This window comes from Octopus bimaculoides, chromosome 20 (assembly GCF_001194135.2).
Source record: "Octopus bimaculoides isolate UCB-OBI-ISO-001 chromosome 20, ASM119413v2, whole genome shotgun sequence".
Classification (NCBI taxonomy): Eukaryota; Metazoa; Mollusca; class Cephalopoda; order Octopoda; family Octopodidae; genus Octopus; species Octopus bimaculoides.
The window spans coordinates 25,745,374-25,755,940 of NC_069000.1; positions in this window are offsets into that span (position 1 = coordinate 25,745,374).

The following is a 10,567-nucleotide window of genomic DNA, read 5'->3' on the forward strand; positions in this document are numbered from 1 at the left end:
GATTTCGAAGGAAATTAACCATCGATAGTATCATCCGAAATTAACCATCGATAGTACTATTACAGCTCTCTCCATTAGAATATCCAACCTATCAGCAAATGAGGAGATCTTCAATGCACACGCACCAATTTATAATCATGCTCTAAAACTAAGCGGCTTTCATGACCATATTTTCTACATCCCTGACACCATTACCGGTAGATGTCAATTGTGTATAAAAGAATCGTACATAATCCTTCGCATTTTTAATTCCACTGTTTTAAATAGATTTCCTGAAGCTATTCATTCGTGTAATCATATATATTATTCGTGTAATCATAGATATTATTCAACTTTCAAGAGTAAATTTAAATTCGAACCCACATAGTAACATTTTCTATTGTACAACAATATATTGCCACTTGGTTATAATTTAAAAAATAGAAAAAAACTCTCACCAGCCCTCTTAAGAATTTCTATAATTCATATGACTCTTATATAAAACAAATTAATTTATACTTGCAAAGCCATTTAACACGTTTGGTTGTCGTGGTTCATTCTGTTGTCGGCGTCAGCCAAGGTACGTTAAAACTGAACTGTTACATTGAACTGTTGATATTGCTACTGTGTTGTTGAATTTTTGTCGTTCTTTGAAACATACAGCTTGTTCAGCAAGCTTGTGTTTTTGTTTGTGTCTCCCTCCCACGCGGGATGGAGGTAGAAATGCCTAGTGCAGGTGAGGAAAAAATGAAATGGAAGCTACGCATCAGTAGCAGGAAAGTAGGATGCGAGTGAAACTCAGTTCGAAGTGAGAGAGGTATGATCCAGAAGGTAGGCCGGTCGTCATGGACTTGACGTTCAGTGGTGGCAAGACTATCAGACTGGTTTCAATTTATGCACCCAATTCAACTGGGCAACGTGAGTATTTTCGTGACCTGGAAAAGTTTCTGAGGACGTTACATTCACTAGTTTTGATAGGAGATTATAACACAATCTGCGATGCACGCGTAGATTATGTTGGGTCATACACACATAGGAAAGGTAAAGGTAACTCTTGCCTCCAGGATCTGCTAAGTCGCTTTCAGCTAGCAGATCCATATAGACTGGAATTTCCCAACGCTCCATTGTGGACGTGGTCAAGCAGTGACGGGTCTTCCAGGTCATATTTCGATTGAATATTGATTAGAAAAACATAGAAATATAGCTGTGTCTACAGCTCTACCTAGTCAGCTACAGTGATCACAAGCTGGTCACTTGTAAGTTTGACATAGATAAACTATATAGTAGAGGTTCCAGCTACTGGAAGCTCAATAGTCCCTTTTGGCGATTGAGGAGTACAGAAAGGGGATTAAGTTGGTAATACAGAGGAGATTAACCGGAGCTGTTATTAATAAGAAATGGTGGTATGCCCTCAAACGAGCCATTAAATATGAGTATATTAGATATAGCATAGGTTTAGTAGCTTGAGAGACTAGGAAGGAATTAGGCCTAGTTAAAGCCCTAGAGGAGGAAATGAAGACTGGCTCTGCATCCCAGATGAAGGTGATTAAGCTAGCACCTCGAAGCCAAACACATGGGGTGCATTGTCAGAGCTAGACTTCGTGCATTGGGTTGCGAGGGAATCAAGGCTGCTGGATGGGCCCGAGTGGTGGCAGCCCAACCTGGTTATGATGCCGCATTTCGATCTTTGGTGAACCAACAAGGTGAGTTGACAAACGAACCCGAGGAGATGTATAAGACCTTTCAGGTGCACTTCGCCCAGATTTTCAGAGGGAGCGATGGACCGGAGAGTAGGATGACCCTAACGGCCTTCCTCACCGGGCTGCCGCATCTTTCAGGACGGGATGCGGAGTGCTGTGAAGGGCCGATCACGCCTGAGGAATTGGTAGAAGCTATGGCGGATTGCGACGTGGATAAGGTGCCGGGACTGGATGGTCTACCCTACGAGTTATACAAGAGTATGACAAACTTGTTCGGGCAACTACTGGTGGGTGTTTACACGAACTGGCAGCAGAGTGAGTTTATTCTCAGATTTGTGCTCTGCGGAGCGGTGACGCTAGTCAGAGAGGGCCCAGAAAGAGGGATTCCATTGATAATTTTAGGCACATCACTCTGCTAAACACTGAGCTGAAGATTTTGGCCAAGGTGTTAGCGAAACGGTTGGTGCGTGACGCAGATGGTTTGGTCGGGGAGGCACAGACTTGTACCATTCCCGGTAGAACCGTTCAGGATGATGTCCACCTTCTACGCTACACCTTAGAGGAATTTAATAGTAAACCCGGCAAGAGTGGAGCACTGGTTCATTCAGACTAAGCAAAAGCATTCGATAGGGTTGACTATCGTTACCTGGTGTCAGTTCTCGCGCTCTTCAGTCTGGGTCTTGGCTTCCTTAGGCGGATCATATTAATATATGACAACATCGACTCGACTGTTGTTCGGGTGAGTAGTTTTCTGTCAAAGCAGTTCCGTATCAAACGCTCAGTTCGCCAAGGGTGTCCACTCTCCCCACTTTTGTATGTGATGGCTCTTGAGCCATTGCTGCGAAAGTTGAATGGCATCCCGAGGGAGCCAGGTTGTGGAAAGTCGGTTTCAGCATACGTGGACAACATCACCATCATTGCGACCGAGATGGAACACCTACAGAGGGTAGGCAAGGCCATTAAGGAGTACGAGACGGTAGAAGAAGCAAATACTAATCGTGAAAAGTCAGTCGGCTTGCAGCTCGGTACCTGGAGAGGCAAGTCGATGCCTCCTGACAGCATCATGGGACATTGGACAGAGGGTCCGATTAAGTTGTTAGGGGTCTGGTTTGGTCCGGACCTCCAAATAGAGAAGAACTGGGCTGAGGAATCGAGCAAGGCGACTCACATAGTCAAGACCTGAGGTGCCCCGAGAGAGAACAACAAATAGAACAGACGAAGACAGAAGAGTACGGACCAGGTTGTACAGGTCGAGATAAAGGAGAAAGCAGCGGAGGAGGAATTCACGGTGGTTAAAAAAAGAAAGAGATGTGGGAGAGTGAGCCCTCCGCAAGAGAAGCAGAAAAAGAAGAAAGAAAAGGTGGAAATGGACGTTGTGACCGGAAGGAAGGGAGGCAAAATGGTGGTGGATAAAGAAAGTGAAAAGGAAATTGAAAAAGTGTTGGAGGAGGAGTTACATAAGGAGGAGACATTGGTGAAGACAGCGGTTGTTCCGGCGGAGGAAAGAGATTCAGGAGTGCAAGTGTACAAGGGTGAAATGGGGAGACTGTTCAGAGTGGAGGAAGAAAAGGAGAAGGTACCAGGAGTGGAGCAGGAAAAGAGAAAGCAAAGAAGAAGAGGAAAATTTCGACGGAATTTTGTGACGTACACGAAAAGCAAAGAAACTGAAAAGAAAGTTTTAAAATTTAAACATATCATAAGAGTGAAGTTGTCCACGCCACCGTGGTTGACAAGGACACTTACAACAGACTAAAAGACATGTGTGGAAGCGGAATTGACCCACCAGGAGTGTTGGTGGAGTTCGACAAATTGCCACCAGTAGTGGAGCTAAAAGATTTAGAACCTTTCATGAAGTATTAAAAAGGAAAAAAGAAGTAAATTTGTTTTGTTGAAAAAAGTAGAAAAAAAAAGTAAAATTGTTTTTTTGTTTTTTAAGAGGAAGAAAACGACGATTAAGAAAAATAGAATAATTGTAAATAGTTTATATAAACGTTCAAATGGTACTGCATGGGAGTGTGGCCCATGCAGCCATTTCATTTTTTTCATTTTCATATAACATCTCATTTCCATTCGTTTTATGTTTTGCGTTCCCACTGTGGTGTTGCGTCTGTCCTTGTAGTGTCCCCCTCTGTGCTGTAGCCGTAGTACCAAATAAAGAAATCATAGAGAAGTTGGACGGTGTTCATTTTTGTGGCAGTGTGTTGTTCTTTTGGTTGAAATTTCTACGATTCCGTTAAAGTAAGTGTGATATTTTGTTGTTAAAGGTCTCCCCTCGTGTGTGTGCCACGTTTGCTCCCTGTTGAAATTACTGTTGCTACAAAAGGGTGTTTGTTGAATTGTTGTTTTTTCTTTCCATTTACTGGAGAACCGACGAAAATAAGTGCTATGAAGACTGAACGTTCGAAGAGCAACAGTTATGCAGCTGCAACTGGCAAAGGAATTGAAGTAGAAGCTTTGGAGGTTCGAGAAGTAAAAATTGAGCCGAAAAAGCTGAAAAAGTGCGGCAAGCTTATAGAAAAGGAAGGCTACAACCTTAAATTAATGCCCCCTCTCGAGTTAACAAATGGAGTGAAGAAACGAACAGTTATTTACAAAACACTGAAAGTATCGACAAAAAAAATTGAAATGGCATCCATAGAGGATATAGAGAAGTGTTTAAAAGAGGTTAAAAAGGCTACTACGTTCATAACAAGAGGAAGAAGATATGTCACAGTGGAGGTGCGATTCGCAAGCGAAGATGAAGCGATAAAGCACTCCACTGATGCCATAAAGACAGGCTGTTGGTGCTCCTAACGACATACTCTGGTAAGCGAGTTGTCAGAGTAAGGGTGGGAAAAGTACCACCGGAGTTAAACGAAACATGGCTGGGTGCTACAATAATGTACAATATAGAAGAGGATGCCAAGATCTTGAGAGTGACAAGGACGAAAAGAGTCAACTGGTGGGATTACGTAATTGAGATGGCATTTCAAACAACTGTGATATGAACAAGATTTCGGAAGAAATCATACTTCCTGAAGATGTGAGATTAAGAGTGGTGGTGGAGGATAGGCCTCGCATATACTACTTGTGTGGCGAGAAAGACCACATGAAGGCAAGGTGCCCCCAGAGAGAAGAGAAAAAGCAACAAATGGAACAGTCTGAGGAAGAGAAAAGAGTGTATGATGTGGTACACGAGGAGGTAAGGGAGATAACAGAAAAAGAGAAGAGATTTGAAGTCGTTAAAAAAAGAAAGAAGGGCTCTCCGCTGGAGAGGCAGAAAAAGAAAAAAGAAGCAGATAAGGAGATTGAGGAAGAGGTCGTAAAGTAGGTTCAAAAGGAGATCGAGAAAGAGGTAGAAAAGGAGGTTGAGAAGAAGGTTATGGAGGAGGAAGAGACAGAAACAAATATAATAGAATGTGTTTTTACCAATGAAGTAGAACAGCAACGTGAAGAAACAGCGACACTAACCATAATGGAAGAAGTGGCGCCAAGAGTGGAACATTGCAAACAAGCAAGAAGGCGGAGAAAATATAATTGGAATTTTGTGACATGCCACAAATGTAAATACGGAAAAAATGATAATCTAACTGAAATCAGTTATAAGGGTTAAGTTACCCAATGAGATGTATGGTGAAAATGTGAAAGGAATTTTAATCGACAAGGAAAAATATAACAAGTTGAAGAAAAAATGTAATGTTGAACCACCAGGATTTGTGGTGGAGTTCGATGAACTACCGCCAGTCGTAGAATTAAGTGAAATAGAGCCATACATCAGGTATTAAAAAAGAGAGTAAATTGTTGTTGTTTTTTTTTTAAAAAAAGGAAAAATGATGCTACTTAGAAAATACACTGAAAAAGAAAATGATTATAAACCGAAAGTAAGAACATTCAAATGGTACTGCATGTGAATGGGGCGCATGAAGCCATCTCATAATCATCGATTTCATTGTACATTTTCCATTTTCATTCGTTTTATGGTTTTTGTCCCCACTGTGGTGTTCTGTCTGTCCTTGTGGTGTCCCCTCTGCTTCTTTTTTTCTTTTTCTGCCTAGTGCCAAATAAAAAGAATTACTTTTTTGTATTATTTACATTTGACGGATATTTGCCCTCATCTTGTTTGTTGTTAACACAACGTTTCGGCTGATATACCCTCCAGCCTTTATCAGGTGTCTTGGGGAAATTTCGAACCTGGGTTCTCATTCCTAAGGTATTTTTCGATGTTGTTGTTGTTGTTATTATTATTATTCAGGTCACTGCCTGGAATCGAACTCGGAATCTTGGGGTTAGTAGCCCACGCTCTTAACCACTATGACATATGCCTACAGTCATATGGCGTAGTGGTTAAGATTCTGTGTTCGATTTCAGGCAGTGACCTGAATAATAATAATAATAATGATGATAATGATAATAATAATAACAACAACGACAACAAAATCGAATATACCTTTCGTAGTGGAGATGTTTGGTAATTGTATGTGGTGGTTACTTTTGACCGTTTCTTTTCAATGGGGATAATTGATTGATAACGAATCTTTACCCAGTATATATACAACTTCAATAAACCTCTTACAATTGTTCATAATTGTTCATTAAACACAAAAATGAGGCACTACGCCTCGTACTTTATTTAAAAACAGAATGAGGTTCAAACCTCTTATCAGTTCACAATATCGAGGCTTTCCAACCTTTTACCCATAGTCCTCTTCAGTATCGCTTGTGACCCCGTACCCCACCATTTCCTACGCCTCACTCAAGCACAAAACGGGTGACGTGTCGGGGCCACCTGGCCACAAGCGATATTCCTCATGGGTCTCCATGGTTTCCATTTTGATTTCTTCTATCCAGCTAATCACTCGGGCATGTCTGTGTGAAATCGTGTCCACCGCTCAGTGTAAAGAATTATATTCTTTACTTTTTGTGTCAGTGTAACTAATATAATTACTAGCGTCTCCCTCTCTTTCTCTCTCTCTCTTTCTCTCTCTCTCTTTCTCTCTCTCGCTTTCTTTATTTTGTTCTCTCTTTCTCTCTCAAACCCTCTCTTTTGATAATTCGTCCCCTCTCTCTCTCCCTCTCCCTCCTACTCTTTGATTTTATATTTCCCCGAACCTCACATCAAAGACAGGCCGTTTAATTACTTGAATACTGAGTTAAAGCATACATAAGTAACTATCCCTATACATATTGTATAAAGTTATATAGTTGTATGTTTATTATTCATTAAACGATGATAAGGCTGAACATATATTGTACTCATTAATCCCTTTCAATTCTGTTTGCCTCAACTACAAAACTGAAAAACTAAATATTTATCGCTGTGGAATTTTCGTAGGTACTCATTAGTGCTTTGAATAAGTATAAAAATAATAAACTTTAAATCTGGCACTCCGTCGATTACGACGACAAGGGTTCCAGTTGATCCGATCAACGGAACAGGCTACTCGTGAAATTAACGTACAAATGGCTGAGCACTCCACAGATACGCATACCCTTAACGTAGTTCTTGGGGGAATTCAGCGTGACACAAAATGTGTCCAGGCAAACCCTTTTAAATTACAGGTACAACTCATTTTCGTCAGCTGAGTGGGCTGGAGCAACGTGGAATAAATTGTCTTGTTCAATGACACAGCGCCCCACCGGGAATCGAACATAAATTGTCTTGTTCAAGGACACAACGCTCCGGGAATCGAACTCACGACCTTACGATTGCGCCTTTACAATAAGTATTAAATATGTATGAAAAAATTTCGCATGTTTCACTTCAGAGTAGCATCTAAAGTGTTTGCAACAGTCGTCTTAATGTGTCATTAAAAAAAAAATTAATCATATTTAATTTCCATATATATTTTCATACGTTAAGGCATAAATATGTCATAACATATAAATGTGACATATTTGTGTGTCACATTTCTTTCATGAAGATATTTTAGAGAAATAACTGGGGATAAGATAAGAAGAGCATCATGGACCGTCAACAGCAGTGTTGGGCTAAAGACCTTTACTACTTACAATAACAACAGAAGATATGAGAGATATGTATTTTGTTAAGTGTATTTGGGTTAGATATTAAGATAAAACCTATGCGATATTTCAGGAAGATGGGCGGGGGAGGTGTCAGAAATGTGGAGGTTAAATTATGTTTTCAGAATATTCGAACCATCAAATAAATTGTTTTTATATTCACGAGTACGAGCAAATACACACACACACACACACACACACACACACACACACACACACACATATCAGACTAACAAGGGTTATCCAAAGTTATTAATTGTTCTTAATGAAGGCATGTGCTGCTTAAAGTTATCTTTCGTACAAGGAATGAACTTGTGATCCATGCACTGTGCACTCACTATTTTATAATTTATTTGAGTACATATGTACACACACACACATACACACATGTATCTGTCCTCGATAATATGGAGGTAAGTATCCCTGCCTATCATTCCCCTCCGGGGAGCCGTTTATAGCGTTGGCGGTGCACCAGCATGGCCGCAGTGAAAAGACTGAAACAAGTTAAAGAATAAAAGAATATGTATGTATGTATGTATGTATCTATCTACACACACACACACACACACACACACATACACACATATATATATATGCATGCATGCGTACGGGTTTAAATACACAAGTACGCAGGCCTATATAATAACGCATACGCACACATATATATGTACATGTGTGCGTGCGTTTATCGATATACACTTCTTTCTTTCTCTCCGGTACCTCCACCCATACTATCACATTAGCCTGTAGAATAAGCACAGGAGTCTATTTATAGAAACTTGACCATTCTTAGTATTCTTCCCTTCCAATTTGTGGTTTACTAATCCCTTTAGAAAACCGCCTCCTATACCTTTTTCTGTACCCATCCCTTAATGCTATTCTAGCATACCACCCTACCTCAAACACCTCACACATATTCATTACTTACATTCTTTCATGAAGATATTTTAGAGAAATAACTGGGGATAAGATAAGAAGAGCATCATGGACCGTCAACAGCAGTGTTGGGCTAAAGACCTTTACTACTTACAATAACAACAACCATTCCCTACTCCTCTCCCATCTCACCTCATAATATCTTGACCACCAACTAACACTCCTGTTTTTCACTTCCTTACACTTTTTCATTTTGTTTTTTTGTTTTCATTTTCTCTTCTGCCCTCTCTGTCCACTTAATGCTACCACTACATTCTCAGATTTTCATCCACACCACGAGTCTCCTATGAATGAACAGCACATGGAATCTACGTCTCCACACTTTCCATTTGTGATGACCAAATATGAACTCCTATTGGAATTTACATACCACGGACAGGAAGCATTTCTACCACTTCTATACATTTTTATTTTCATTTCTACATTCATTCTCTTATTTCCCTATATACCCCTTATTTGCTTCTTTTTCCAAAATAACTCCTCACACTGAACTCTATTTAATCATCTCACATCGTCTCTGATGAAGGGATATCCCTAATATCCCAGAAATAGCTGTAAGACTAACTTTCTATTTATAAGTGTCCTGAAACTTCCACACAGTCTTGGCTTTGTTGTCTCATTTTATTTAACATATACATGCTCATACAAGACCTGCATTAAACTCCTCCCTCGTATCATTATCGAACCCAGGGTTTAACTATGGTCCTTCCATAGCACTTAGCGTTACCTGCTACCTTGGGTCTTCTTGATACCAATACCTTTCTCATATATTTATATACAGATTTGTATGTATATGTATATCTATATATATATATCTATATCTATATGTGTGTATTATGGTACTATTCAAGAAGAGCGGTCCCGGTGCGCGCACTCGCGCATCCGCGCTGGCTAGTCGTGACTAGTCGATCTTACGACTACCTAGTGCGAGTGCGCGCATGCAAATTAATAGATGCGCGCATGCTCGCATAAAAATCACGCCCGCATGCGCAAAACATGTATGAGGGATTATTCGAAACAAAGTAAAGAAATTATACACTAACTGTTTTTGGTAAAGAGTTCATTAAAGAGTCTTCGTTTCTGGAAAATTCCAAATTACGACTACAGGACTTTATTCTTCTCACGTATTTATTGTCCCATTACAAGTAATTATCTTTTGCGTAACCCCTATCAAATTGGTGGACTTGGGCACATCGTAGAATTAGATGAATCTATGATGTGCAAGCGCAAATACAACAGAAATAGAATGCCACTGGAAAGGTGGGTTATTGGAGGATGGGATAGGGAGGATAAAAACGGGTTTTTAGTCTTTGTACCTGACCGTTCTTCTGAAACTCTTCTACCACTAATTAAAAAATTTATCAAACCAGGGACGACTATATATTCTGATTGTTGGAGTGCGTACAATGGGATTACTGAAATAGATGTGACACAAAAATACACCCATTTCAAGGTGAACCATTCCGAAAATTTTGTCGATCCTATAACAAATGTTCATACGAATTCGGTTGAATGTTATTGGAAGAACGTAAAACGACGTTTTAAGAGTAAGATGGAGGTACACACAGACATGGTTGAATCATATCTAGACGAATTTTTTTGGTGAGAACAATATGGAACGACTGGAAATGAATGTTTTGAAAACATTCTGAAGCATCTTTCAGAATGGTTCACATTCAAGTAAGTCAAGTCAACTGCAACATTTTATTTTATTGTTTGGTGGAAGATTCAACAAAAACAATTTACTTTGTTTAAAAAAAAAAATCCTCATACATGTTTTGCACATGCGCGCGTGATTTTTATTTATTAATTTGCATACGCGCATTCGCGCTAGGTAGTCGTTGTAGGATGGACTAGTTACGACTAGCTAGCGTGGATGCGCGAGTGCGCTCACCGAGACCACTCTTCTTGAATAGTACCTATATATATATATATATATATATATATATATA